This window comes from Chelonoidis abingdonii, chromosome 4, assembly GCF_003597395.2.
Source record: "Chelonoidis abingdonii isolate Lonesome George chromosome 4, CheloAbing_2.0, whole genome shotgun sequence".
NCBI classification, from domain to species: Eukaryota; Metazoa; Chordata; order Testudines; family Testudinidae; genus Chelonoidis; species Chelonoidis abingdonii.
In genome coordinates, this window is record NC_133772.1 from 71,031,678 (window position 1) to 71,054,450 (window position 22,773).

The window sequence follows — 22,773 nt, forward strand, 5'->3', positions numbered from 1 at the left end:
CTAACCTCGTTATCTCTAGCTTGCTTGCTAGCATATATATACCTGCCCCTGGAAATTTCCACTACCTGCGTCTGACGAAATGGGTATTCACCCATGAAAGCTCACGCTCCAAAACGTCTGTTAGTCTATAAGGTGCCACAGGATTCTCTGCTGCTTTTACAATTCAAACAAAGCACTGATAAGAGGGCCAACAAGAGGCTGCAGGAGACAACAGATAAAACAAGAGGGTTGTTCACTCCTCCATTTCTGTCTGCAGCCAAGATAGAAGAGAATGAGCTTCTGAGCCTTAGGCAGCCAGAGAGAAAGGACTCCTAGAGAGCCGCAAATTCATCACTGTGCAACATCTGCCCTGCAAGGCCTTCAACAAGTTGGTGCATCAGCTCTTGAAGACAACACAGCCAAAACTGTCAAGAGCTTCTGCTGCAATCATTTTATGGTTCCCTTCCATTCCCTGCAGCAGGGCCAGATTAAGTGCAGCATAAGGCCTAATAACCCTGATGACTCAAAGCAAGAGTTTTATTCTTGGAAAAGGAAAAACAGAACATCTCACAATTCTGGCATTGCTGTGTGACCCCATGCCCCTCAACCAAGTTTGAGCTGCTAATTCAGGCTTTAAACAGCTAAGCCAGTTGTCCCAGCAAGCAAAGCTTCTTTAAAGAAACAGTGACAGCATATTCCACATCCCTCTGCCCCTTGATCAGCTTCTCTGCTTCCAAAGGCTCTTTCTGTTTAGGAGTCATTTCCAGAAAATAAACGCCAAGCTCCTACTGGATGCTCCCTTACATAAAAGGACACCTCAGCATGGACCCAGGAAGTGTTCACCTTACAATCAAGAAGGAAATAGAAGAGCTTCAAAGCTACTGAAGCAAGAGAGAGAAGCTCTCTCCTTTGAGACCCCCAGTCAGAGTAGGTAAGTGAATTAGCACTGCTGTTCCCAGACACACAGTTGACAAACAACCCTTCCCACAAACAACTCTTTCCCTGCACAGCTCTAGCTGTCCCATAGGAAAGAAAGGCAAGGGGAATAGTGAGACCTGGCCCACTCCTGCCCCAAGAGCTCCACTTTCATGAACTCACAGAATGTGAATTGATGCCCATGCCTATGGTGAGTGTGTCAGGACTCAGCCCACCAGTCAGAGTTTAAATACCCCTGAAAGTAAACCCTTCCCTCTCATCTTCCACCTCAATGAGTAACTAGGTAAGGGAGCTGTATCCCTTCATCACACTTCCTTTGATTAACTAGATCCCCACTTATCTAGCAGATAAGCTATTTGATTTGCTCTCCATTCCATGCTCACTTTTTTTTTAACTGCTCCTTTTCACTGTGGCACCTTTATGAGTTTTAAGGTCGGAGTTTCTGTCAGTGAATACAACTTATTTCTGTTCACAAGCTTTTTATTCAACATAACCTCTCTCACAGCAGGCAGGATTAAATCGTAATAGGGCCTAGTAATGGCATAAACAGTAGAAGAAAGGAGAGATGGAAAGTGACTCACTGCCCTGGCTTCCTCTCTAATATCTGGCTTCCAAGGCACATTCAAATTGTGTCCAAAGGAAGTCTATAAATTCCTGGTGCTTTTTAAAATGAAGTGGCAGCCTATGTCGCATCTGTAATTCAAAGTGAAATCCAGGATTTGCAGCCTCTGCTTTTCCTAGTGGAATTCATTCACTGTATCTCACTTTTCCTGCAAGCCTAGGAGAGTGTTTAATATTTATTTCCACTGATCCAAAAAGACAGGTTAAGTCAATATTTAATAGTTGGTTCTGCTTTTGGAAAGTTGAGACCAAGTGATTTTCCTGCCACCCCACCCCCCCAGCAGGTTGCACAGCCTTGACTTGCTGTCTTCATAAACGATAATGGAGCTGTAAAGACGCTGAGCTTGTTTATAGGGAGGCAGCCCCGGAGGTTTACAGCACAGTTTATTACAGCTCCAGGGGCTGGAGGTCAGGATTCCTTAGTGCCCAAGGAGATTTGGTATCCAACCCAGGCATAATGCCTGCACGATCTGAATTGAGCAAGGGTCTGATCCTGCTAGATGCTCAATGTCTCTTGCAAGGTGCTCAGCATTTCAACTTCCATCAATTCCAATGGGCACTGGAAGCACTCAGACCAGAAAATATTTCATTTGACCTCATCTGAATAGCAAGCATCAGCGACAGGATAAAATGGTAACAAAAACAATTTAAAAGAGAAGCAGGAATTTGGCCTGCTAGACTCCAGATTAGGTTACAGTGATTTACGAGGACAGATCCCACTAGGGTGGCCAGATGTCCCGATTTCATAGGGACAGTCCCGATATTTGGGGTTTTTTTTAATATGGGCTCCTATTACCCCCCACCCCCTGTCCCAATTTTTCACACTTGCTATCTGATCACCCTAGATCCCATCCTGCTATTTAATAATCATCACATTGAATTGCATGGTGAAAGTTCATCATTTAAAGTTGTCTCTCCCTGCTGTAATGTCCAGGCCTCCAGGAGTGTGAAAGAAGCAAATATGAGTAGTAAGACTCTTTACCTTTTAAGATTGAACTAAAGGAGGGCCTGAACCCAGCCCTCCTATTCTGCACATTCTTTGGCTTTTAATGTAAATTTCAGTGCTGGTCCATTTTTTCCAGAGTGGAAAGCCTTAGATCTTAATACCCTCAAACTCTGGAGAAGTTCAGGTCCAAAGTTGATGGTTCAGGCCCAGCTCTGACCACAGTTGCTCAATCTAATCACTCAGCGGAGCAAAAAGCAGCTTTCAAATGAACAGCAAGGTCATATGGCTCTTGTAATCAGGGCATGGTTTTTAAATCTTACACATTTGTAAGACATTAGAACTGCAGGCAAAAATAGGCATGTGTATAAAAGTTCATGAAGACACCACAGAGAAGAGCCACTTTTTGTCTTTGCTTCCTCTTGATTTGTAAGACTTCTGGGGACTGTGTGTGTGTGTGTGTGTGTGTGTGAAAGAATACCATGCATAGATGCCCAGACTCTTCCATGTAGAATATTCTTTCCCTGCTACAAAACCGCATTGTTAGGTAATAACAGCTGAGATATTTCCAGAAGGAAGGAAATAAATAAGGGCTCTTTTTCCCTCCCCTCCCACCCCAGCTTATTACAGAAAAACCACCCACAGTGTATTTGAGAAAAAGGGAACGCAAGTCCCTCAGGAGTAAATTCAATGAAAAAGAAAAAAAATAAGGAATTCCTCCCTATTGAGGGATATCCCCAACCAGGGTTTGGCATGCAGCTTTTTTCCCCTTTGAAGCGGTTCTCCATCCTTGTTTCACAGGAGTTATGAGTAATAAAAACAGGATGAAAGTGAACAAAGGAAAACAGAGAGTGAATATCAAAGGAAACTTGGTAGCAATGAAACCTGTTAAGCTGCAGTACACTCTTTCAAGGGCAATGGCCAATGTCCCCCTGCTGAAGTTATGTAAATCTAGGCTGCACTGGGGAACAAGAGAGAGGTGGGATAGCTATGCTACCATAGGGGCTAGATTCACAAGGGGAGTCAGAGGTGCCTAACTGCCCCTTTAGATGTGTGCCCTAACCGCTAGGCTATAGAGTCATCCTCACCTCTGGCCCAGTGAATATTTAAGTATTTATACAAATTGGAACAACTTCAACAGGAGAGATTGAAAGAGAGAGGCCAGGAGTTAAGGCACTCCCCTGAGATGTGGGACACCGGAGTTTCAGCTCCACATCAGGCCACCACCATGGCCTCCTTGGCTTTTATTGACAGAGCACTGATCTGGGTTGGGCATCTAACTCCAGGAGCGGGTTCATGGCTGTGAATCCCAGATGAAGATAGGTGCCTCCCTCCACCCAAGATAGAGGCATCTAAGTTCTTCTTGGCATTTCCTACGGGCTGGTTTAGGTGGTGTCCTACTCAGCATGAAAGCTTCTGTGACTCCCTCCTTAGATGCCTAACTCTCCCCATCATTGTACTGGGAGCCTAACTCAAGGTTGTGAATTCCACTAGGCAGCAGGACACCTAAAAGTGAGGCACTGCAACGCCTAAATCCTCCTGGTGCTACTAGCCCATGGTATTTGCCCCCAGGACAACCAGAATATGACACTGGCCAGTCTTTCACTCTCCAACTTCGGTGAAATGCAAAAATCAGACTAACAGTGGTGGAAAATACATTAGAATTCAGAATTCTTACAGCCGTTACAGTTTCAACATAGGGTGCTGGATTCACTAAAAATTCTTAGTGCTTAGGTTAATCACACAGTTAAAGGAACTCAGTCTATTCATTTATCGCAGTATCAGTCCTATGTGTTTGACAAGCCAGCTACCATTTTGGGTGACTGACCTTTAAACTAGAGCTCACACATGCCCAGAACAGCTCACAAAGCCAGTCTGCTGCTCCTGACAGCAACAGTGTCTTGGGACACAAAGCTACCGGTTTCCCTTTTCCCTCATTATAAGACCAACATTAGCATTCAGCATATGCAAGTGCACTTCACAGTAGCTGCTGTTTGTCTAGGCAGCTGGCACCATCTGTGCTCTGTCATGGCCCCACACTGAACTCCTGACACGGCGAGGGAGGAGGATGGAAGTTCCATGCTCAGTGAGTCGAATGCATGCTGAACAATGAGACGTGGCTTTGTTTGTGAGAGTGGCAAAGCAGGGCCCGCCTCCCTGCTTTTGTTGCCATCTCCTTGAGGTAACCTTAATTTAATAGTTCTAAAATGACTTGCTGTTGAAGTGAGATGTGGGTGGTGAGGCTGGGATCAGATGAGTGGGTGACAGGGCCTCCTTCTGCATAGTTTATGCCCTGGAGGGGAGTGCCCCTGCCAGCCACCAGACGGAAGAGAGGCAGGCATGCCTCCATTTTAACCATGAAGCACACAGGCATGTCAGTATTCTAAGGTATCCCTTCAAAGTGACAGGCTGTGTTCTGGTTGTACTTGTTGAGGTGACTGGGTATGTTGTTGGTCTGGTGGTAATGTTTGATGATAGTGTGACTGGGACACAATGCATTTGTTTATATTACACAGTGCTAACAGGCCCCAACTGAGATCAAGGCCCTGTTGTATTAGGCGCTGTACATACGCGTAACAGCCCTTGTTCCAAAGTACTTGAATTCTAAATAGGCAAGAGAGACAAAGGAAGAACTACTGTTTCCCGTTACAAATGCAGAAACTGAGGCATAGAGCAATTAAGTGACTGGTCCAAGCCTATATTGGAAGATGCTGGCCGAATGGAAGAGTGACCTCCTGAGGCCCAAGCCAGTGCCCTCCTCACAAGACCATCCTTCCCTTCATATGCATCCTTTCCGCAAGCCCATATACATCCATCTCATTTGTATAACCGAGAAAAAGGTGCTCCATGGAGAAGGCACAATATGTAACTGACACCCTGCACCCACAGAACTCTTGCCACAAGGGCCAAGAAGAGCTGGACTCCAGCAGATTGGTCTTGGCGTACAGGGAGTGATTGCCTGCTGGTACTCAAGAGTGCTTTGGACTTGACCATTCTTTGGCTGGATGAGTATTGAAGAACTCAGCTGTGAAGCCCTTCCCAATCCGTGCCCTTAGAGCAGGCTTTCTAGTGAGCTGAAAGCAAGGGAACAAATCAAGGAATTTTGAGACTGGGTTGTACAGAAGAGCAAGCAAGCCAACATTGTTTGGGTCTCTAAGCAAGGCTCTACTCTTCTGGCAACAACCACAGGGATTCTTCAGCCCACTCCAAAGCTTTGGAAGTGCTGTGGCATGAGGGAAGGACACTGCGGCCGTGGAGGCAGGAGGAGGGTGCCTGTCTGCCAGTTAATGCTGTCTCTGATACAGTCTGTCTCCTTTTTCTTTCAGAGTTGCAGTCTTTAGTCATCAAAGCCAGGGGCATCCCATCCCCAATAGTGATTTACTGCCCTTGCTACCATTGAAGGTCACTATCATTTCAATTTTCCCAGGGCCACCAGAATAAAAAAAGTAGAAGGCTGGGGTCATACAAGGAAGAAGAAGGAACCCCTAGGAATAAACATTCTGCAGCTAATGAAGTGTGAATCTAAATGGCAGGGAGGGGTTGAGTGACCAGCAAGCCACCAACCAGCATTCATTAAGCTGCAGAGTAACTTGGAAACATAATGAGGGTCACAGTCCATCTGGCTGTGATCCACAGCATCTAATGAGGGGTCCAGCCCATTAAAGTGAGGAATGAAATGCATGAGTTTTTTTCATGCGCTCATTAATTTCTCTCCTTCTTTGAAAAGGAGTTGGGAAGTGAGCAGGGATAAGAGATGACAAATATTGAGGCTTATCCCTGACCAGAACTATAGTGTTACTGTGGCCATTCTAGGAAGATGGTGTTGGCTGGCTGTAGAGACCAAACCAAAACTCCTAAACTGTAGAGGCTGATTGCTGTGTGCAGAGAAAAGAATTTCTAGGGAATTAAATGTGCTAGTTTTTCAGCTCCGGCTGTGATTCTAAACTAATCCAGCAGGTGTCTGACTACTGCATTTATCAGACAAAACAGCTTACAAGAAAAATGTTCAGCTCTTTTGTGGACAGTAGTTGCCTGTTACTCAGAGCCGTTCTCATTGTAAAATTGCATGCCTTTTCATAAGAGGAATGCCAACAGTAACCACTCTCTCATTCTTCTGGAGAAAAAGTAAATCAAGACTTTTTTTAAACACTTGTCAGCATTGAAGTATATCAAGTACACTACAAGTCAAGCCTTCACGTTACCCAGAAGATATCTTCATTCAGAGAGCCACTTCAGGCCTGCAGCTTTCTGACATCTGTGTATCTCCCGTGGACTGCTTCTTCCGAAACACACACCGATCAGGACTAAATATTTGCAGCAAGTCACCAACACCAGCAAATCATTTAGGTCTCATAGAGAAGTTTTGTTACTAAATAAAGATTTCAGATCACTGGATGTGATTGACACTGAGGCATACAGAGCACCGCGCAGTTACCCAATATGTGCCGGAATCAAAACCGGGGATCCAAACAACCCAAGAAGATGGGTGGATTCAGAACCAGAACCTGGATCCAAATTTGCAGTTGGGTTCCCTCCCCCATCTTTATAATGGGCTGAATCCAAACACCTCTGAATTGTGGGATAGTTAAGATTCAGATCAGATTTTTCAGCTTGGGAGCATCCTAGCTATAGGTAGACATGATGTCTTTGGAAACACCTAAGAAGACTCTCCTCTCTCAACAATTTTAACACCAGTGTAAGTAACATCAGTGACAGCAATGTCGCTACACATGATTTGCACTGGTGTGAGTGTGAGAGGAACCAGGCCTTAAGTTCCTGCTCCAAGGAGTTTAGGCCAACATTTTCAAAAGTGGCTACTCATCTGGGTCTCTGGGTGCCCAACTAGAGACCCCTTGGGCCTGATTTCCAGAACTACTGAACATCCAGAGCTCCAGTTTAAGTCAATGAGAGTTGCGGGGATTGAGCACTTTTTGAAAAGCAAGTCCCTTTTAAGGTGTTTGAACCCTCAAAAATGGAGGCACCCAATATTACTAGCGCAGGGGTCGGCAACCTTTCAGAAGTGCTGTGCCGAGTCTTCATTTATTCACTCTAATTTAAGGTTTTGCATGTCAGTAATACATTTTAACGTTTTTAGAAGGTCTCTTTCTATGTTTATAATATCTAACTCAACTGTTGTTGTATGTAAAGTACATAAGGTTTTTAAAATATTTAAGAAGCTTCATTTAAAATTAAATTAAAATGCAGAGCCCCCCGGACTGATGGCCAGGATCTGGGCAGTGTGAGTGCCACTGAGAATCAGCTCATATGCCGCGCTTGGCACGCATGCCATAGGTTGCCTACCCCTGTACTAGATCTTTTTCAAAATAGCTGTTACTGTACAATACAATGTGATACTATTACAATGTGATACTTGAGACAGGAGTTCAAATGAAGAACTTACCACTAAGGGTCTGCAAAAGAAATGAGGTTCAGGCATAGGAGTATATAAGAAGGAGTTGTCAAGACTATTTTCTATTAAGTTTCATTGGAAAGGGTCTTTTTCTGCTTATTTCTATCTTTTGTATTTTTAACATTTCCCCTCCAGTGTTGGGAACCCAGACCCCACAGTGGCCATGTGCTAGGTCATGAGCTCCAGAGTATGAATCTTCCTGAATCTTTAAGGCATGCTTGAGTCATGATTTCAAGCTTCCCCACAACTGTTAGGGTTAGAAACTTGTTTTGTAAATGAAAGCTGATATTCTCGCCTCATCACATTCCTCCACCAGCTGGAACTTTACAGAAAAACAGTGCATATCAAGAGACTTGCAATAAAATTGCAAGCATTGGCAATGCTACAAATGCCATCACCTCTTTTAAGAGTCCAAGGTTTGTGTTCCTGTATTTTTCTAATAACATTTTTAACTGGTTGACAATATTGGGCCAAATTGTCCCCTAGATAATCCCAGCACAGCCCTGTTAAGGCCAATGGACCTTCACCAGTGTATCTGAAGGGAATGTTTGTCTCAGTGTTTTCAACAATATCACGCAGTGGGTCTCACAGCTTCAGAGCTCCAAATAGGAGGGGCATATATTGCTAAGCATAGGCCCAAGTCAAGAAGCCATTGTGGCACCTGTTGACTCAGAGTGGCAGTGGCTCATAAGTACGTCCCTGTTGGGGTTGCTGGATGAGGGTGAAGTAGAGAGCGATCCCATGGTTGGAGGCTTGGAGTGTTCCTGGTGAATTTTACTCTGCCTCCTCCACCTAAAGTAATGGGAACTGGGAAGCAATATTTTTGTACTTGCTATTGCTGCACAGTCACTACACTCAGCCTCCCAGGGACAGGAGGTCAAGATGAGCCACCAGCGACCCCTGCAGGATCCAGAGTGAGCATTGCTCATCCCTCCCTGTTTGGGAACTGCAAGGTCTTGAGGGAGAAAGAGGTAGTATGTGTGTGTGGAGGGAGGAGGGTGGACGTGAAACTGCCGCACAGTAAATAGGAGAGGGAAGAAATTTTATAAACCAAAAGTGTATTTCTACTGCTTCCTCCCCATGTGCACAGCAGCCCAGCTAATGTGGGTGTGTGCCTGTAAATTTCCCTGGCTTTAGTGGGAGCTGCAGGTACTTAATACCTCTGAAAATCAGGCCACAGCCCTCTCTCTCTCTCACTACACTCTTTGTCTACCTTTCTCTTTTTCAAGCTAGTTGTAAATACAATTCCATCCCCTGCTGTTTCCAGGGTTTGGGAATTAATTGTGGTTAAATGCAATTGAAGGCACCAATTCCCAAGCCTTTTTTGCCTTCATGCTTTGTGACAGCATTGGAAATCTGGAGCAGACCTTATCTTGCTGCCTGGGGTTTAAAAAAAAAAAAAAATTTGAGTTCACCTTGCACCACAGTTGCTAACCTCATTAAGCTCAGAATTGCTACAGGTCCCCTTTGGTGGTTAGTGTTATTTCTGTCAGGATCGCTATGTAATTGTATTAGATCCACTCCAGTGCTACTGATAAAGTGCAGCCCTGTGAACAGATGAGAACAGGGACAGGGCATATAAAATTAGCTTGGTTGTCACTCTGTGAACTCAAACAGATATTTTTTCCAACATTTTATGTCCCGAGTCCAAGTCTTTCTGTGTATCTGAACAAGACTTCTTTCTCTCCCCCTCTGTGTAGCTTAACTTCCCCCACTGCACACACATCGCACCCTCTTTCACACATATGCCAGCTTCTCCCCTGTGTTCCCTTTCATTCCATGGCCTGGTAGCCACAGCCATTTCTGCTTCCTATTATATTGTGTCCTTGAGCCATATATGTGCCTCTGCTATTACAGCATGTGGCCTTTGCATTCTCCCATATCTGCCTGTAAGCAGTCGGTCTAGTGAGCACAGGTCATAACAACAATGTGACTGCAGTTTAGTCACGTGCTTTGTTTGTTTGTTTATTGTGTGTTTTACAAACTCTAGTAACAGGTCTATATACTAAATGCTGCATTTTGTGTATATTTTAACTCCAGCCCATTCTAAGACAGAGCCATCCTCTTCCGCTGTTTTTTTTCCATGCTCTGCTCTGCCATCCCTTGCCACTCCTGCTTCTGTGCTACTCTGTGCCCTTGTGCTAGGGCACCAAAGTGGGGATGGAGCTACTGCAGCTCATCAAAATTTAGTCTTTTCTGACATCAGTAACAGCTGCAGCATGACAGGGAAAACACACACAGCACCTCGCCATGGAGATGAGCAGACTGTCTCCAAATAGCCTCTCCGGTTGAGTTCATTGCCCCAGAAAAGGAGGGATGGTGTGAAAGGCGTATGTAACACTGCTGGTTTTACAAAATGAAGGCCTGGACCAAACAGGTAGTGTGTGCACACTACTCCCACTGACATCAAAAGAATTAAGCCATTCACAGGCTTCCAGAGTTAAACTCACATATCTTCACACTCAACATAATACCCCAATGTGCACGCAGATGCTTATTTCAGTTCTGTATCAGAGGGGTAGCCAGGTTAGTCTGGATCTGTAAAAGCAGCAAAGAGTCTTGTGGCACCTTATAGACTAACAGACGTTTTGGAGCATGAGCTTTCATCATATTCACCCACGAAAGCTCATGCTCCAAAACGTCTGTTAGTTTATAAGGTGCCACAAGACTCTTTGCTGCTATTTCAGTTCTGTGATTTCTATGTGATGATGATGCTGACCTCTTTTGTGAAGTGTTTTGATGCCAAGCCATCTTACATGCCATATATCCTCCATTGTGCTACCTGTACGGTGTACAGGCTCTTGCTGTCACTATGAAAAACAACATAGCGAAGGCCTATCAGTGGTCTTAGTGCCACACAATTCCCCTTCTCTTTCTAATTTCGGTGTCCTATTTGCTCAACCCGACATATTTATTACTAGTCTTAGTCTTGCATGGTCAACTATCTTATGAGCTGTGCAGTGCAAAGCAACAGGGAGAACTTAATAAAGGTAAGTCAGACTGCACAGGATATTCCTCAGCGCTTCTGCAGGGAGAGATGGACTTTATAGGCATGACTTTTCTGCTCTGCAGATATGCTAACACCATACCTGCCAGTATTGCTAGCTGAGGAGCACAGCTGTTATTACTTTGGCAAGGGAGGCTATTTTCATTATTTACTCTAGGAGATGGTTCCCAGGACACCAGAAGTCATGTTCATAAGCTCGAACTGACGTTTCATCCCACAGCAGACAATAAACCACGGTAAAAGAATGAGAGACAAGGGAGTAGATAGTTCATGGGATCATAAAATAGAAACAGCATCGTATGCCACTAGATCATGGTTCTGATCCAGTCCAAGTCCTGAGTCAGTGAAAGCTGTTACTCTAAGGTCCACCACACAGCCATCAGTGTGAAGTGAGCTGATGTCTCAGTCTAGCTTCTGATGGCCTGGGATCCACATAACAAAAATCCCACTACTATAGCTGTTGTTAACTGGCTCCCATGGTACTAATTGTAGCAGAGAGGCCAAGGACTGAGGGGTCATACTGGCAATCTGCAAGATAAACTGATCAGTCCAGCGCTGTCAGTCTACTAGTTTGGCTTTGGTATCTACCAGGTTTATAACTCTGTTTCCTAACACAATACTTTTCCATTGTTAGAGCTAAGGAAAAAAATTTAATGGGAGTCACAAACATGTTTCATGTAGTGTGGGTGGGGCAACAGGCAATCAGTTGATCTCTGCAGGTACATTCTCCCTTCTGTACAGAATGGGCCAGGACTTTTCTGGGAAGTTGCCAGATATTGTAACAAGTCAATCAGACACAATTACTGTATAAGTCACTTATGGGAAGCTGAAACTAGAACATTGTCTCTTGAGGTCCTAACTTTCAGGCCTCAATCACTTGATTGAAAGAAGGATTCCTCTACTAGCTGGTTATAGTAGCAGGTCTCTTATGCTCTATGGACCATTAGTGGAGTCTGTTATGGCAAATTCTGTATACCTAAAGGGAGACTAATGAAAGACCAATAGAATACTAGTGAAAATGGTCCAAGTGATCTGATGTAGAGGAGAGAAAGTAAGGGAAGACTGACATGTTGGTAACATAAAATCTATAGTTCTCTCTTCCACGGACTAGGTGTCTGGCTAGTGACTCTTGCCCACATGCTCAAGGTCTAATTGGTTGCTGTATTTGGGGTCGAGAAAGACTTTTCCCCCGGGTCAGACTGGCAGAAACCCTGTGGGTGGGGATTCTGTTTCGTCTTTCTCTGAAGCATGGGACATGGGTCACTTGCAGGTTTAAACTAGTGCAAATGGTGAATTCTCTGTAACTTGAAGTCTTTAAACCATGATTTGTAGCGGGGTGGTCACCCGCTCCTGCCCTGAAGGGCTTGAAGCAGCCCTGGAGAGGGCTGCAGCTCTGAAAACTGGGCTGATTGGGAAAGCAGCCACAGCTGTAGCTGGCTTGATAAGGGCCCACCTGGCCCTTATAAAAGGTCAGTGGGCCACGGACAAGCAGAGACTCTCTCTAGCTTTGAGAGGGAGGGACCAGGCTGCAGGGAGCTGAGAGAAGATACCTGGAATGGAGCAGGGCTGAGGGAAGGCCAAGGGAGCTGAAGAGCTCTGGCCTGGACCCCCCTCCCCCCCCCCACGGTCTAGTGGAAGGCCAATTAAGTACTGGAGTCGCAGGGGGCAGCCCAGGGGTAGGCAGAGGCAGCAGGTCCAAACCCCCCTTGCCTATGATGCTGCAGTCTGCCCCCGTGAGCAGGTGCTAGATGTTGACTGGCTGTAGCCCATGACTGAGGCAAGGTGGGAATAGAGGGTTGGGGGTTCCCCTGGGTAGGGAGACCCTGAGACTGCGGGGGTATTGCCAAGGGGCATCACCCCAAAGACAAAGGGCACTGGGTCCTGGGAGGGACATGAGGGCCAGCAGCAGGGGGCTCTGGAGGCTGAACATGCTAATTCCCTGGACAACCAGCAGGAGGCGCTGCATGGAGTCAGTCCCGCACCGTCACAGGTGTAGTAAGATGAGGCCCTGAAACATAAACTCTTGTGTCAGAGGCCTAGTCTGAGGCCTGAAGCCTGAACCAAAGTACTTCCAGGCATTGCTGAGCAAAAGCTGGGTTGTGAGCCAAAGGCAGGTCTCACTCACAGAAGTGGCAAGAAGAGCAACTTGTGCCAAGATGACATCAGGACACTTCATAGACATAACAAGGAACAGGCAGGTGCATCTTAAAGACAGGACAGCATGATAGATAGATCTGTTTGCCTGGAACAACATGACTGAAGGGGAGACAACACCGTAATAAGCCAAGGGGCTGTACCTAATACGTCAGGAGGGATGAGTAATCTGTCCTGTAACTGTATAAAAGTAGGTCTCGGAGTGCACATCTTTGTCCAGCCTAGGGGGCAGTGGAATGTCCCACCACTGACTGAGTGGAGTCCATTGCCAGGGGGCACATATTTGTAGAATGTCCTGTAGAGTCTATAGGAAACTATTACTGTGCTTCGTTTGAGAACAAACGTGGCTCAGGTTCCTTCGTACCTTACTAGAGTCTGTGGTCTTTGGGGGTTGTCTCGGGATTTGCTGTGTCAGCTATCTGCGCAGAGCTGGGACAGCACACAGAGGGAACACACATACAGCCAACTGTTATCGTACAAGAGCAGAGCACCAGACCTGTAGCTACTGACAACAACAGGGGTATATTACACGAGTGGATGGCTGGGGTTCTGTGGCCTGCAATGTGCAAGAAGTCAGACCAGATGATCATGATGCTCCCTTCTGATCTTAAAGTCTAGGAGCCTGAGACATTAAGTGTCTATTGGGGAGTTAAAAATATAAGCCAAGCTGTCCTGCTTGTTTAGTTGACATGAATACCACTAATGAACCTGAAAATAAGTTCTCATTACCAAATGCACGTTCATGTGTACTGGTCTGACCACAGCTTATGCTTCATGACTTGACAGCATTCACAGAGGCACCTCACAACTCTTCAGATGGTTAATAACAACTGGATCAGATAAAGCTGTTATGCCAGTAATAATGATCTTGTATTTATGTAGTGCTTTTCATCTCTGTACATCTTAGGTTCCTTTAGAAACTGTGGAGCTGATTTTTAAACAAAGTATGTGCTAGTAATACCTCAACTACAAAAGGAACTGACTTGATTTAGTTATTTGCCTGTGCAATTACCACATTTGCACGTACAGTTGCAATTACTGTGCATGCTGCTTATCAACCTTTTAACAGAGTTCAGGAATGTTGCATGACAGTTCAGGACAGGAAGTGAAGATTACCCTTTCCAACAAACTATAGGCAGAATGTAGGGCAGAGACTATGTCTTGGAAACCAGCATGCAAAGGGCTTCTTGTGAAAAGTTCTGTGGGAATTCTTAAGCAGTCTGGCCCTTTGTTTTACATCTCACCCAAAATACAGGACCTCTAACAGCAAAGAAGCAGCACCATGCTGAAGCATTGGAAAAATCAATACTATCTGAGCAAGGCTGTTGACTCACTTTGTGTGTGTGTGTGTGTGTGTGTCTCTCTCTCTCTCTCTCTGTTCATCCATCCATTTCAAAACCTGATTTGGACTGAATCTTGGCTCCTTCATACCATTTAGACTCTGTCCATCCAAACATGTTCTAGGGAAATACACTTCTCAGTGTTTCTCCTGTTAGTAACTAGGACTTGACCTTATTTCTATCTATATTATCTATTTAATGAAAACGGTGACAGAGAAAGGAAAGCAGCACAGCAGGGCTGTCAAGTAAATTATAGAAGATGTGCATATTCCTACCCAATGCTCACAAGCTGTTCTGCAGCAATTGCTTTCTCTGCTGAAAGAGATGTACAATGCTTGTACATTAAGCCTTGACCCTAATGCCTGGTACCAGCTAGATCCATGAAAGTTACGAGATAAGGAAATTTCCTGGTGTCAACACATTCCCAACTGGCTCTGCTTCCTCCCCAGAGTGAGAATATAGCAAAGAGTATTTGACAGGGAAGTTTCTGAGGACCACCAGCCTTGTGTCTTCATTAGAGCCCAGAATAAATCTGTGAGCTACCTTGACGAGCTGGGGCAAGCAGTCCTCTTAGTCAAGTGCTACTGATAAGGAACACAGATGCATACCATTTATCAAGTGTTACTGAGAGGAGCAGCATTTCAGGCAAGCTGGGCACTGGACCAACCTACTCTTGAGATACTGAGAGCTTTCAACAGTAATGCTGTCTGTCAGTTTCTAGGACCACAATGTTCCTAGTCACATAATGAATTCCCTAGAGCTCAGTCCTCAGCTGAGGGAGATTTTATCTGTGGAGAGCTTGTACACAGAATGGCAGGACGTTAAAGTCTTAGGGTCAATTTTGGAAGGTGTCAGGTGCCTTCAACAGCAAGAGAAGTCAAGGATCATATGACCTTTAAGTTGTATCATGAAATCAGCTGTTCTTGCACATAGAACGCCATTACGAGTAACTATTATTTGTTATTATTCATTTATATAGAAACATTCCAGTATGTCATTTAAGTCCTACAGTCATTCCTCCCCTGCACCGCTAACTCTCAGTAATGTAGCTTTAAGTGTAGTTTTAGTGGGGCTGTTTGGGGCCAGATCACTCCCTTAAAGGAGAAAACCACTGGAGGGGACTAGTGAGACAAGCAGGCTGACATTGAGGAGTTCCTTGTAAATCACCTCCTTTTGAGGGGGTGGGGCTCATCAGGGTTTGGAGAAGCAAGGTTTGCTAACTCACATATTAAGGCATGGGGAAGGGATCTCCTCCCAGACTCATTGAGGGAGATCTTTGGTTCTGGGAAGTGCTTAATTTGTGCCAGGGTTTGCCAGGGCTGAGCTCTGGCACCTCTAGGCTTGGTAGTTTATAGCCCCAGTACCTCTGGGCTTGCTGCATCAGTTATGAGTGTAAAAAAAAAATTGTTTGAGCACCAGTACCTCTTTCATTACAAATTAAGCACTAGTGCAAGGACTGTCTTTTTGTTCTTTTTTTTTACAGTGCCTAATACAGTGGGGTCCTGGTCCAGGATTGGTGCTCCTAGACACTACTGCAATACTACTAATAATTAATAGGGGCTGACTTGTAATTCCAATCCATCTCTCCCCTGCTGACATCCTCTCCCTCCTTCCCTGGCAGAATGGCTCCCATAGGAACATGTCTCCATTGGCTGAGCTCCCTGCAGTTACTGAGCAGTAGCTGCTCAGGAGATCCAAAAGCAGTGACTCCAGTTTTAGGTTGCATTAACTCTCAGATGGCTCTCCATGTGTAAATGCTGAGGCTGGGGAAGAGATAGTACCACAGTGAGTCTGGTCCCCTGCCCAGACTCCTCTCAGACCTGCAACTAGAACTTCTACACAAAGCCCCAGCAGAGGGGGATCAGCAGGGTGCTAGAGAAGGGGGGTACAATACGATGGAGGTGGTGTTTCTGTGCAGGTGGGGGATCCCTCCATGGAGGGGATGTTCTGACCCTTTGCTCTGTCACTGTAAATAATATAAGTTATTAGCAGTACATTCAATTTTCAACTTGGCAACATGCCTTTAAAAACCTCCAAAGTTTGGGCAGGCAAAAGGGAGCAAAAAAAATGCCAGCCATACAGTGACAGCTGTGTTTTGGGCAGATGCATAGGATTTGATTAGAGAGAGAGTGAATTCCTAGGGTTCTGTACAAACGAGATTGCTTTCCTGGAGAGCAGCACCCCTGGTATTTCATTCTGTGATTAAAATAGAGGTTTCTGCTGCTGTTACTGAACCAGCTGCAGATAGCTAGGTTTGTATATGGCAGCCATCACCATGGTATCTGAGTACCTCCCACAGTGACATGAAGGTATACATCCCTATCTTCCCATGGAAGTTATTAACCTTTCCTCTTGTTTTCACAGCAATATTGTTTTTTCTCAGACAGGGAGTCAGAGGCAATCTGCCAAGCAGATGATAAAACCCTACAGTTTGTCCAAAGGATTCCCAAGCACTTTGCATCTATTGTTCCCACAGGTCCTTCAAGGGGATGAAGTCAGCACCTGTTGATTGCTGCTCCATGGCATACTCTGCTGGAACGCTGCAGTTCAGGCTTTATGGTGTGACAGAGAGTGGGATGATCCTTCATTTTTTGCCCACACATGTGTTGAGACTGAGACAGAGCCAATTCCTTCTTGACTGTCATTTGGGGAGGAAGCTCAGTGCAAAGGTTCAAACCCACAGTTTAAAAATAATGAACAAGAAAAGAAAATAGCTGCATTGAAGGCAACCTGGCAAGCACTTAAAGAAAAAGGAGCAATAAGTAAACAAGGCAGACTCAGAGTAGCTGGTTTTCACAGCATTTCACAAAATCTTGCCATGAAATATCTCGTGCCTGGTTTGAATCATTTACGGTCCAAGTACATAAATAGCTGATATGAGAAATGCCACTGTTCCAGGCTCAGAAATGTTTTCCTGTGATAACTGGGACCTTCAAATGCAGCGAATGGGAAAGATGTGCATATTACAAAAAGCGTTTCCGTTACCCACCGTAACAAGTAAAAGATAGAGCCAGGAACTAGCTGCCTAGGGGTTTCAGGAAGAGGCTGAAAACTCTCCCCTTTAGATCATTAGCTCAGAGATGACCCAGCTCAGTGGTGACCTGTTATTACTATTGGATGACAGCTTGTTATGTGGAATGAGTGGGTAGTTCTCAGTCCTGATGCCTAATGTTCAAGTATCAGAATGCTTTTGTTCCCATCATAATTGGCGGTGACAGTAGCGGTCAAGGATAATAGTAGCCTGGCTGAAAAGGCATGGAAGCTGAATTCCTATCTCATCCCTAGTTGTGATTGCTCAAGAATAAGGATGAGGCCTGTGGCAAATTGCCAGCACTATTTTGATGGGTCTCACGCTTTCTCTTCTTTGGGGAGGGTTCAGGGCACCATTTCTTGCCCCTGCAGCGGAATGTTAACTGCCCCACTAGTGTCCTAGAGGAGGGGAGTGGAGAGGGAGGGACCTGGGCTCACCCTCTACTCCAGGTCCCAGCCTAGGGGCCCTGAGGATAGAGATAAACCACTTGAACTGACACTTCCTTCCCTGGGCTACTTCCATCTCCTGCCCTTCAGCTTGTGGGGGGCTTCCTGCCCTCCCTCTGTACAAGCCAGGTGCCCCTTTACCTAGGGTCTTGGACTTCTTAGGTCACTGCAGCACTTCTCCAAACTGTCCTCTGCTTCCCTTCAAACTCTGCTCCAGCACCAATTCCTCTCTGCTCCAACTCCTTCAAACTGTTCTCTGCTTCAACTCCCACATTGTCTGATTGAAGCAGGGGGGTTTTATCATGTGACTGGCTTCAGGTGCTCTAATTAATCTATAGCAAACTTTCTTCCCCTTCAGGGAATAAGCTCCCTTCTAACCCTCTCCTGCTGCCCTCTGGCCATGCTGTATCACAAGGCCATACGGAGGAAGCCTGCATTGCTATTGTCTGTGTTCTGTGAGTGAATAGAGGACTCCAGGGCCTGATTTCCAGAGGTGTTCAATGTTCACAGCTCCCATTGATTGCAAATGGAGCTATGGATGCTCAGCACCTTCTGAAAATTAAGACTCAAATTGAGTTTTAAACAAAGGCAAAGCTGAATTCTGCAGGGCCTTTATAAAGCAGCTCACCAGCTCAAATCACACAGAGGGAGCTCCAGTGCAAGCTACTTAACCAACCAGGAAGCCCAACCATCATCTTCACTCTGACATCTTTGGGCTGGATGTTGACCTCAGTGATGCTTCACTAATTCTACTGACATTGTCAGAGTCACTCTATCTTTACACCAGTGTCCAAGAAGCAGAGGTGCTAAAAAAATAAAGACCCAGGGCCAGAATATTTATTGTGGGAGGATATGTTGGTTAAATAAGAACTTATCTATCTATGGCACTGGGTCTTTATTTTTTTAGCACCTCTGCTTCTCCTGAATGGTGAGATCGTAAATTTCTGGTCATTCCTCCTGGGGCAGGAAACATAACCAGATCTCTGGGCCTTTGAGATGACTCATGTTACTAAGAAGAGCAAGGTGTCAGCTGATCAGAAAGATCCCTCGGGAAGCATTTACCATTGTCAGCTCTTGAAAGATGATCAGCTGTTAGATTAATCTCCCATAACATATCACTTAGGCCAAAGTGAGTTGGCTAAATCTGTGGGCTTAAGAATTTGCAAAGTTCCCATTTTGGCTTAGATACAGAGAAGAATGAAGAAGCTGAGGCTGCAGATAGAGGATTTGTATTGTGTACGCACTGAATGGAGCAACTACCCAGCTTTGCCTGCCAAGTATTCAGTTGCTGAGATTTTACTGCCATTAGAAAGGGTCATCACCTCCCAAACTGGTCTAACATTCCCTGTCTCACTTATGAGACATTTATATTTAAAATGCTGCAGCTGCGCCACTGTGGCGCTTCGGAGAGCTTCTCCCATCAGTGTAGTTAATCCATCTCAACGAGACATGGTAGCTATGTCTGTGGGAAAAGCTCTCCAGTCGACATAATGCCATCTACACAGGGGGTTAGGTTGGTATAACTACATTACTCAGGGGGTTTTCATACCCTTGAGCTACATAGTTATACTGATGTAAGTTTATAGTGTAGACGTGGCCTCAATTAATCCCATTACTGGTGGTTTGAGAGAGGCACAGAGTATGTAGACAACAGATATGAGAAGAGAATGGCTGGGAGGCCAGAATTTGAATGCCAGGCATGACTGCTGTGTGTGTGTCTCACTTTGTTCAGCAATTACCTCTGCTGTTCAACAGGAAGCAGCACTGATGGGAGTCCCACTAGAGGAAAAGGTCTTTCAATGTGGACTGTTCAAGGAGATGAGACTAAGAACAAAGGTACAATTTAGATAGATCTTATAGTCTAGCCCAATGCTGAGTTGCCTTAGACTCCAGATTTCATATCCTATTCCAAAATGGCTGTTTCCACCCAAAAACTGGGCTTCATCTATGGGAAGTACATGGCAGAATGTGACCAAGACAGTTGCTTAGTGTGGGGAAGGCCTTAGATCAGAGAAGGAACAAAAATAGGAAAGAAACATAATAGAGATGTGACAGTAATAGCACCTTAGAATACTGGAGTTTTCCAGTCAGCCATCCATGTTAATGCTTTCTCTATATCTACCTGATATTTGCACTTAAATTCCTTCCCCGAAGAGATGACGATCTTATAGCACGTTATAAATATTCATAGATTCCAGGACTAGAGTGGAACCACTGTGATCAACTAATCTGACCTCTATGACACAGGCCATAGAATTTCCCTGAAATAATTCCTAGAGCATATCTTTTAGAAAAATATTCAGTTTTGATTTTAAAACTGTCAGTGATGGAGACTCCACCACAACCCTTGGTGAGTTGTTCCAATGGTTAATTATTGTCACTGTGAAAAAATTTACAATTTATTTCCAATCTGAATTTGTCAAACTTCAATACCTAGCCATTGGATCGTGTTATAGCTTTGTCTGCTAGACTGAGCCTTGACCAAGCCTCTCTCTGTGAGGTAGGTAAGGAATATTCAAAGATTGCTTTATCCATCACCAAAAGGCATCCAACCCTAGAGTGGAATACAGCAGCTTTTCAACAGCACACAGCAATACCACACAATAACTTAGCAGAGAATCTGAAAAAAATGCTTCTGTAATTGCAATTGAAGAAAGAATAGTGAGTAGATGGAATGTAATTCTCCAGCTGGAATGTAACCAGCACACTAAGGGTAACAATCCTATCTTCATGGAGTTAATTTGCAACGTCTGTCAATTATGATGCTACGGGGAAATGTTACAAAATGCAGTGTGCTCTCAGCTCCTCAAGCAATGGGTGATCAGCCTGTCTTAGGATGTGGTTCATATTAGGGCAGATTCGTCTATCAAGGAAAACCTGCTACATTTTCCCTGATAGATATCTCCTATTTATGACTTTTTCATAGGGAGAGGAAGGCTGGTCCAGTGGTTAGATACTAGCCTGGCACTCTGGTGATCAATGTTCAATTTCTAAATCTACCACATACTTCCTGTATGACCTTGAGCAAATCACTTATCTCCTTGTGCTTCGGTTCTCCATTTGTACCTTGTCTTACAGGGATGTTGTGAGGCTAACCACATTCAAGGTTGTGATGTGCCCGACGCTATGGTGATGTGGGCCATGTAAGTGCCATAGATAGATAAGTTCTTATTTAACCAACATATCCTCCCACAAAGGAAAGGCATTCCCTTGAAGGGAGGATGTTGTAATTTTATGACTCCTGAAATCAACTGACAGACCAGCTTACTTACCCTGCATATAAATATTGATAATACAAAAAACATCTTGAATTTGTCACTGACTCTGATGCAAGGGAGAAGATTACCACAGAACCACCTGGTACTGCAGGAAAGGTCCATCACTGCTTTGAGCAATCACTGAACTGAGCTGTTAGCCCTTGATCAGACTGTCACAATCAGTGAGGTGTGTGTCTGTGTGATCTGCCTTATTACAGATGGCAGGCCTGCCTTCTGCTCTGTAGAAGAGAGTGGAAAGGAAAGAGTCTATTTATATAAAGTTAATTAACTGTTTCTGATGAGCAAGGCAGAAACAGCCAGCAGAAGCAGCGCTTCTTATCTGTTTCTTCCTGGACACAGCACCTGGTTTATAGAGGAGATACTGTCAAAAGAGTATGTTCCTGCTGCTTTAGGACTGAGGTTCTCAAACTGGCAGGGGGTTGCCAGTTTGTGGGTGTGTGGAATGTATTCTGGGAGGGGGATAAGAAGCTTGAGGAGAGTGGCAGTTGCTGGCTGGGTATCCTGCTCAGAAGGCAGTGCCACCACCAGCAGCAGCACAGAAATGAGGGTGGTGGTATATATACTTGTGTGGTGATAGCAGGGAGAGGGTCGTGTAAATGACTACAGACACAGAACGGGGTGTGTGATCAAATAAGTTTGAGAATCACTAGTATAAGAGAGTAAAGCGTGCAATGCTAACACATAGTGTGGATAGGGAATGTGTAGGTGAGAAAAATACTTCTCAAGCTTGGTTTGTTATTGCTAGGGTGACCAGGTGTCCTGTTTTTAAAGGGACAGTCTCGTATTTAAGTCTTCCTGTGGGTGTCCCTACTTTTTCTTAAAAATGAGCAAATTGTCCCATACTTTCTATCTCCCCCGAACTGGCAGGTCCAGCTGCTGGCTGGATCCCTGCTCGCCACCTGCCTGTCCACCAGTGGTGAAGGGGGAGGGTCCAGTGGCTGATGATGGTGTGTGCGTGCAAGGCTGGTGGCGGGGTGAAGATGCAGTGTGTGGGGCTGGCCACTCCCCCTGCTGGTCTATCAGTGCAGCCCCCACTGCGTGCCAGCTCTCGGCCAGCAAAGCCCTGCTCCTCCCCCCGTCCCATTTTTGGCCAGCACTGGCTCTGTGCTGCGAGCTTCAGTTGCTGGTGAGTGCAGGTAGGTGGCAGCCGGTTATGTGTTACCTCTGCTGCCCACCCCATCAGCCCTTTATGTGCTCTCCCTCTCACTGTCCTCTCCTTGCTTTGCCCCTTCCCCCCTTCCCAGTGCCACTGCTCTTCCGTATCCCACCCGGCGGGGCATATCCCACTCCCAGTGCTGTGTGGAGAACAAGCCCCTGGTTGGAAAGCTTAGCTCACCAACAGCCTGGCTGGCTGGCGCCTTCCTTCCCTGACTGGGGCAGCAACCTGGGAAAGCCCAAGACCTTCTGGCCAGGAGGAACCAAGCCTTGCATGTGCCAAAGCCCCGCACAAAGCTGGCAGAGGATGCCTCTCCACCCCTCAGCTAAGCTCCGGAATGGTGGTGGAGGAAAGTGATTTCCAACCTGTTCACACCCTGAACTTGTAGGCTCCCACAGCAATCCCCAGGGCAGGAGCTTAGTACCCACTTCACTGCCACACACACACCCTGCCACCCCGGGTCCTGGCTCCA

General features: G+C 45.5%; 1 protein-coding gene across 4 annotated transcripts in view; it reads left to right on the forward strand.

The window, feature by feature from the left end:
* TRIM44 (tripartite motif containing 44) overlaps positions 1 to 22,773 on the forward strand; it is a 547,049-nt gene that overhangs the window by 136,112 nt on the left and 388,164 nt on the right. The window contains exon 6 of one of the 4 annotated variants that reach the window (XM_032805111.2): positions 16,867 to 17,864. The exons of the other annotated variants lie outside the window; for them this stretch is intronic. The gene's annotated coding sequence lies outside the window, so the exon portion shown is untranslated. Of the gene's footprint in view, positions 1 to 16,866; positions 17,865 to 22,773 lie in introns of those variants that run through there. 4 annotated transcript variants of the gene reach the window in all.